This window comes from Ursus americanus, chromosome 32 (genome assembly GCF_024610735.1).
Source record: "Ursus americanus isolate L20-20 chromosome 32, mUrsAme1.1.p, whole genome shotgun sequence".
Taxonomy (NCBI): domain Eukaryota; kingdom Metazoa; phylum Chordata; class Mammalia; order Carnivora; family Ursidae; genus Ursus; species Ursus americanus.
In genome coordinates this window covers 26,813,057-26,819,048 of record NC_142158.1, presented here as the reverse complement: position 1 = coordinate 26,819,048, position 5,992 = coordinate 26,813,057, and the positions used below count along the sequence as shown (strand labels likewise).

General features: G+C 49.7%; 1 pseudogene across 1 annotated transcript; it reads left to right on the top strand.

Moving 5' to 3' along the window:
• Nucleotides 1–561: 561 nt before the first annotated feature.
• On the top strand, nt 562–5,992 carry LOC123791023 (patr class I histocompatibility antigen, A-2 alpha chain-like; annotated as a pseudogene). Its single transcript, XR_015722540.1, has 4 exons — nt 562–759; nt 1,016–1,285; nt 1,484–1,759; nt 5,615–5,992. The product of XR_015722540.1 is annotated as a patr class I histocompatibility antigen, A-2 alpha chain-like (transcript).

Sequence of the window (5,992 nt, the reverse complement as noted above, 5' to 3'; positions counted from 1 at the left end):
AAGGGGCAAAACCACTTTACCAATTAGATTCTGATGTTCAGGGCTTATCAAGATTGTGCTACCACTGTCGTTAATTAACAAAAAGGAAACTGATCTCTATGAGAATCTCTACCTGGGGCTTTCAATCATCGTAACTTCAGGCTTAAAAGAGAAAATCCCTGTCCCTTCATCTCCATTCCCAAGGCAAGCTCACTCTCTGGCATCCAATTTCTTGGGGGTGACTTTTCTTTTAGAAGGGTCCGGAGGAGAATTAAGGAGGAGGAGTTCAGCTCAAGTGGAGGGATTCCAGGAACCGAAAGGGACAAAAAGGAGCTGATCTCAGCCTGGTGTCTCTCCCAGAAAGACAATGGGCCAGGCCTCAGGGAGACGGTGAGACAAAAAGCACTCTGTGCAGGTGGAGAGGAATCAGGACAAAGTCCCGGGTCTCCTGGAAGTCCTGGCTCTGAAAGTCCCAGGTCTGAGAGCCTGGGGTGTTTGGGGGACGGAAGCCGAGTCCCTTACTCCGCGCATTTCGCTTCCCGCTCTCACAACCTGTGTCAGGTCTTTCTGCCTGGATACTCATGACGAAGCCTCAGCGCGCACTCCCATTGCGTGTCCGTTTCTAGAGAAGCCAATCAGCGTCACCGCGGTTCCCGGCCTGTCAGTACCACCGACCTGCCGGGACTTACATTCTCCAGACCCCAGGGATGCGAGTCGTAATGCCCCGAACCCTCCTCCTGCTGCTGTCAGGGGCCCTGGCGGTGACCGAGACCTGGGCGGGTGAGTGCGGGGGCGGGAGGATGTGTCTCTGGGGCGGGAACGAGGGGACTGCCGGGCGGGGATCCGGGACCCCCGGGGAGGTGCCTCTCCGCTGCCCCCGCCCCCGCCCCCGGCCCCGCCCCGTCCCTCCCCGCCTCCGCCCTGCTCTCCCCCACTCGGTGCCCCCTCCCCCTGCCCTCCAGTCAGCCTCCACCTGCGCCCCGGGCCCGGGGCGGGAGGAGGGTCGGGCGGGGTCTCAGCTCCTCCGCGCCCGCAGGCTCCCACTCCCTGAGGTATTTCGGCACCTCCGTGTCCCGGCCCGGCCGCGGGGAGCCCCGGTACGTGGAAGTCGGCTACGTGGACGACACGCAGTTCGCGCGGTTCGACAGCGACTCTGTCAGTCGGAGGATGTAGCCGCGGGCGCCGTGGGTGGAGCAGGAGGGGCCGGAGTTTTGGGACCAGGAGACGCGGGGCGCCAAGGACACCGCACAGACTTTCCGAGGGGACCTGCAGACACTGCGGGGCTACTACAACCAGAGCGAGGCCGGTGAGCGACGCGGGCCCCAGTCCCCACGGACGGGGCTGCGGGACCAGCCCGTCTTCCTACCCATGAAGAGCCCGCGGGTACTTTTACCCGCCGTTCAGTTTTGGCTCTAAGCCCTGGGGTTCGAAGGCCCGGGCTTCGGGGCGGAGCTGGCCGCGGGGGCGGGGCATGGGGCGGAGCTGACCGCGGGGGCGGGGCCAGGGTCTCACACCATCCAGTGGACTTCTGCTTGCGACGTGGGGCCGGACTGGCGCCTCCTCCGCGGGTACTGGCAGTTGGCCTACGACGGCGCCGATTACATCGCCCTGAACGAGGACCTGCGCTCCTGGACCGCGGCGGACACGGCGGCGCAGATCACCCGGCGCAAGTGGGAGGTGGCCGGTGCAGCGGAGCAGCAGAGGGACGAGCTGGAGGTCACGTGCGTGGAATGGCTCCGGAGGTACCTGGAGATGGGGAATAAGACGCTGCTGCGCACAGGTACCAGGGGCCGCGGGGCCTCCCACCATTTCCCCTCAGGCTGAGGCCTCCTAAGAGGATAGGAAGAAGTGGGATCCACACCAGTATATGGCCCTCCCGTGGGTTGAGTCTGGAGACTAACTCTGCCTGTGTTTTCAGACCCGGTACCAGGGAGTGGCCCTAAGGGTCTGCCTTTGAGGGTTACAGGCTCTCCAGGAACGGAGGAGGAGACCATTTCTGGAATAACTGATGAGCGTTTCCCTTTGACTCACAGTGCCTTTGGGAACTTTGGGGGATTTTCTTAGGCTTTGTTCTCCGCCCCATACCCCATGTGTTTGGGGTCCGGCTTTACCTATTCTGAATCACTTGGCCTCCAGCCAGGCCAGGACCAGAAATTCCTTTTCTCCTCACAGAATCCTGCCTTCTACACTGGGCCATCTCAACCTAATTCTAGAACTTAACAAGTAAGAAGAGATTATGTGTTCAGACTGCTGTCTGGGTCATTGCTCTCTTTCCCCACCCCAGTTTTCCTGTTCATTGTCAAGATGGCCACATGTCAGTGGACCAAGACGGTTGTAATAGGTAAAGCCAGACCCCGTTATCCATCTGGGCTCTTTCTGTAGTTTGGCTGTTGTGGAAGTTGCTGCTCTAAATATTGGGGTGCATTTGCCCCTTCGAATCACTGTGTTGGTATCCTTTGGATAAATACCTAGTAGTGCAATTGCTGGGTTGTAGAGTAGCTCTATTTCTACCTTTCTGAGGAACTTCCATACTGTTTTCCAGAGTGGCTGTACCAGTTTGTATTCACACCAACAGTACAAGAGGGTTCCCTTTTCTCCGCATCCTAGCCAACATCTGTTTTTTCCTGAATAGTTAATTTTGGCCATTCTAACCGGTGTGAGGTGGTTATCTCATTGTGGTTTTGATTTGTATTTCCCCGACGCCAGTGATGTTGAGCATTTTTTCTTTCATATATGACTTTTATGATATTTAGGTATCTCCTTCAATCCCTACATGGTGGAGAATTTTTATCAAGAAAGGACACTGTAGTTTGTCAAGTGGTTTTTCTGCATCTTTTGAGAGGATCCTATGGCTCTTGTCCTTTCTTTTATTAATGTGGTGTATCACACTGATTGATTTGTGGATGTTGAACTACCCCTGCAGTCCAGGAATAAATCCTTTTAATGTACAGTTGGATCCTATTAGGTAGTATCTTGGTGATAATTTTTGCATCCATGTTCATCAGGGATATTGGTCTGTAATTCTCCTTTAAAATGTAATTCTCCTTTATAATTCTATATAGATAGAATATATATAGAATATATCTGTGAAGTCCATCTGGTCCAGTGTATCATTCAAAGCGCTTGTTTCCTTGTTGATCTTCTGCTTAGATGATCTGTCCATTGCTGTGAGTGGGGTTTAAAGTCCCCTAGTATTATTGTATTATTATCAATGAGTTTCTTTAATTTTGTTATTAATTGGTTTATATATTTGGCTGCTCCCAAGTTAGGGGCATAAATATTTACAATTATTAGATCTTTTTGTTGGATAGACACTTTTATTATGATATAGTGTCCTTCATCTCTCATTAGTTTTTGGTTTAAAACCTGGTTTGTTCGATATAAGGATGCCTACTCCAGCTTTCTTTGGATGTCCGTTGGCATGATAAATGGTTCTCTACCCCCTCACTTTCAATCTGGAGGTGTTTTTGGGTCTAAAATGAGTCTTTTGTAAACAGCATATCAATGGGTCTTGTTATTTTATCCGCTCTGATACCCTGTGTCTTTTGATTGGAGCATTTAGTTCATTTACATTCAGAGTAATTAGTGAAAGATAAGAATTTAGTGCCATTGTATTATCTATAAAGTCACTGTTCCTGTAGATTGTCTCTGTTCCTTTCTGGTCTTTGTTACTTTTCAGCTCTGTCTCTGCTCAAAGGATCCCCTTTAATATCTCTTGCAATGGCTGATTTAGTGTTCACAAATTCCTCTAGTTTTTGTCCTGGAAACTCTATCGCTGCTTCCATTCTGAATGACAGCCTTGCTGGATAAAGTATTCTTGGCTGCATATTTTTCCCATTTAGCACCTTGAATATATCATGTAGTCCTTTCTGGCCTGCCAGGTCTCTGTAGACAGGTCTGCTGCCAGCCTTATGTGTCTACCCTTGTAGGTTAAGGACCTCTAGTTCTGCGGTGCTTTCAGGATTTTCTCTTTATCTTTGAAATTTGCAGGCTTCACTATTATATGTCAAGGTGTTGAACTATTTTTATTGATTTTGAGGGGGATTCTCTGTGCCTCCTGGACTTGAATGCTATTTCCTCCCCCAGATTAGGGAAGTTCTCAGGTGTAATTTGTTCAAATAAAACTTCTGCCCCTTTCTTCCACTCCTCATCTTCTGGGACTCTTATGATATGCATATTATTTCACTTTATGGAATCACTGTGTTCTCTAAGTCTCCCTTTGTGATCTAATAATTTCTTTTCTTTCTTCTTTTCAGCTTCCTTATTTTCCATCATTTTATCTTCTATATCACTGGCTCACTCTTCTGCCTTGTTCATTCTCATTTTTATTGCTTCCATTTGGGGCTGCATCTCAGTAATAGCATTTTTAATGCCTGGCTAGATTTTAGTTCTTTTATTTCTACAGTAAGGGTTTCTCTAGTGTCTTTTATGCTTTTTTCAAACCCAGCTAGAATCTTGATAATCGTTTTAAATTCTAGTTCAAATATCTTACTTATATCTGTATTGATAAACTCCCTGTCAGTGAGTACTGCCTCCTGTTCCTTCTTTTGGGGCAAATTTCTCTATCTCATCATTTTGTCCAGAAAAGAATAGAAGAATGAGAGAAAATAACAACAATAACGACAACAGAAAAAAACAAAACAAACCAGAAAAAAACAAAAACAAAACAAGAAATAAAAAAAGAAAATAAAACAAAAACTAGATCTTGATGTGTTTTGGTCTGCTTATTAAAAGATACTAGATCCCAAAATAAGAAAGAAAAACTTATATATATACAAAAATAAAATAAAATTCAACGAAAGGGAACGATTTAAAAAATATATAATGTATATATGAAAATTAAAAAAGAATAAAAAAGTATTGAAAAATAAGAAAATAACTGAAAAAATAATACTGAAAGACTAGAGAATAAAGAAACAATGCTATATACTGTTTTCCCCAAGGGCCGAAGCTTTGCAGCCCCCAAGGTCAGTAAACTTGGTGGCAGCAAGTTGTCTCTGCCGGTCTTCTGTGGGAGGGGCCTGTTGCTGGGATTCTCAGGTGGACTTTGCCCTGGTGGAACTGGGCCTCCCTTGCACAGAGGCCGGGCTCAGTATAAGCAGCTCTGGGTCCACTAGGTGGTGCTGTTTTGCTGTCTGAAGGCTTTGAGCTCTGTTGACTGGGATGAATATGGCTACATCCCGCCCTCTAGCCTGGACCTGGAAATTCACAGCCCCCACTCTTCAGTGAGCTGGCACAGAAAAGCAATCACTCACTCGGGTCTCCCCGGTTTCCCTGGGAACTCTGTGTTCACCCAGCCTGTGATCAAGCGATTTTATGTCAGGCACGAGACTGAGTTTCAAAACTCCAAACTTGATGGACTCCTGCAGTGTGGACCTGTGCAGTTCCTCCTGGGGGAGGGGAGGAGGGGGCTCGCCCTCTGCCTCTGCCGCTTGCTGGGCCGCTGCTTGGAGAGCGGTTCACCTGACTGTGCAGTGGTTCCCAGTTTGCGGCAACACCCAGCAGAAAGCTGGGGCCTGGACTCGCTGATTGCAGCGGCTTCCCTGCTCCAATGCCTGGGAGCTCTGCTGCACTCGGGCAGCCCCACTCCTTCTGTAACCCCGGGGCTCCTGAGTTTTCTGACCCTTCTCTTTAGATCCCCCGAAGACACATGTCACCTACCAACTCCTCACTGACCATAAGGTCACCCTGAGGTGTTGGGCCCTGGGCTTCTACCCTGCGGAGATCACCCTGACCTGGCAGCAGGATGGGGAGGACCTGACCCAGGACACAGAGCTTGTGGAAACCAGGCCTGCAGGGGATGGGACCTTCCAGAAGTGGGTGGCTGTGGTGGTGCCTTCTGGAGAGGAGCAGAGATACACGTGCCATGTGCAGCATGGGGGACTGCCCGAGCCCCTCACACTGAGATGGGGTAAGGAGGGAAACCTGGGCACAGAGCCTCCTCTCAGGGACATGAGGAGCTGCTGGGGAGAACTTCAGGAGGGTTGGGGCTGAGACCTGGGGGTCAAGGCCC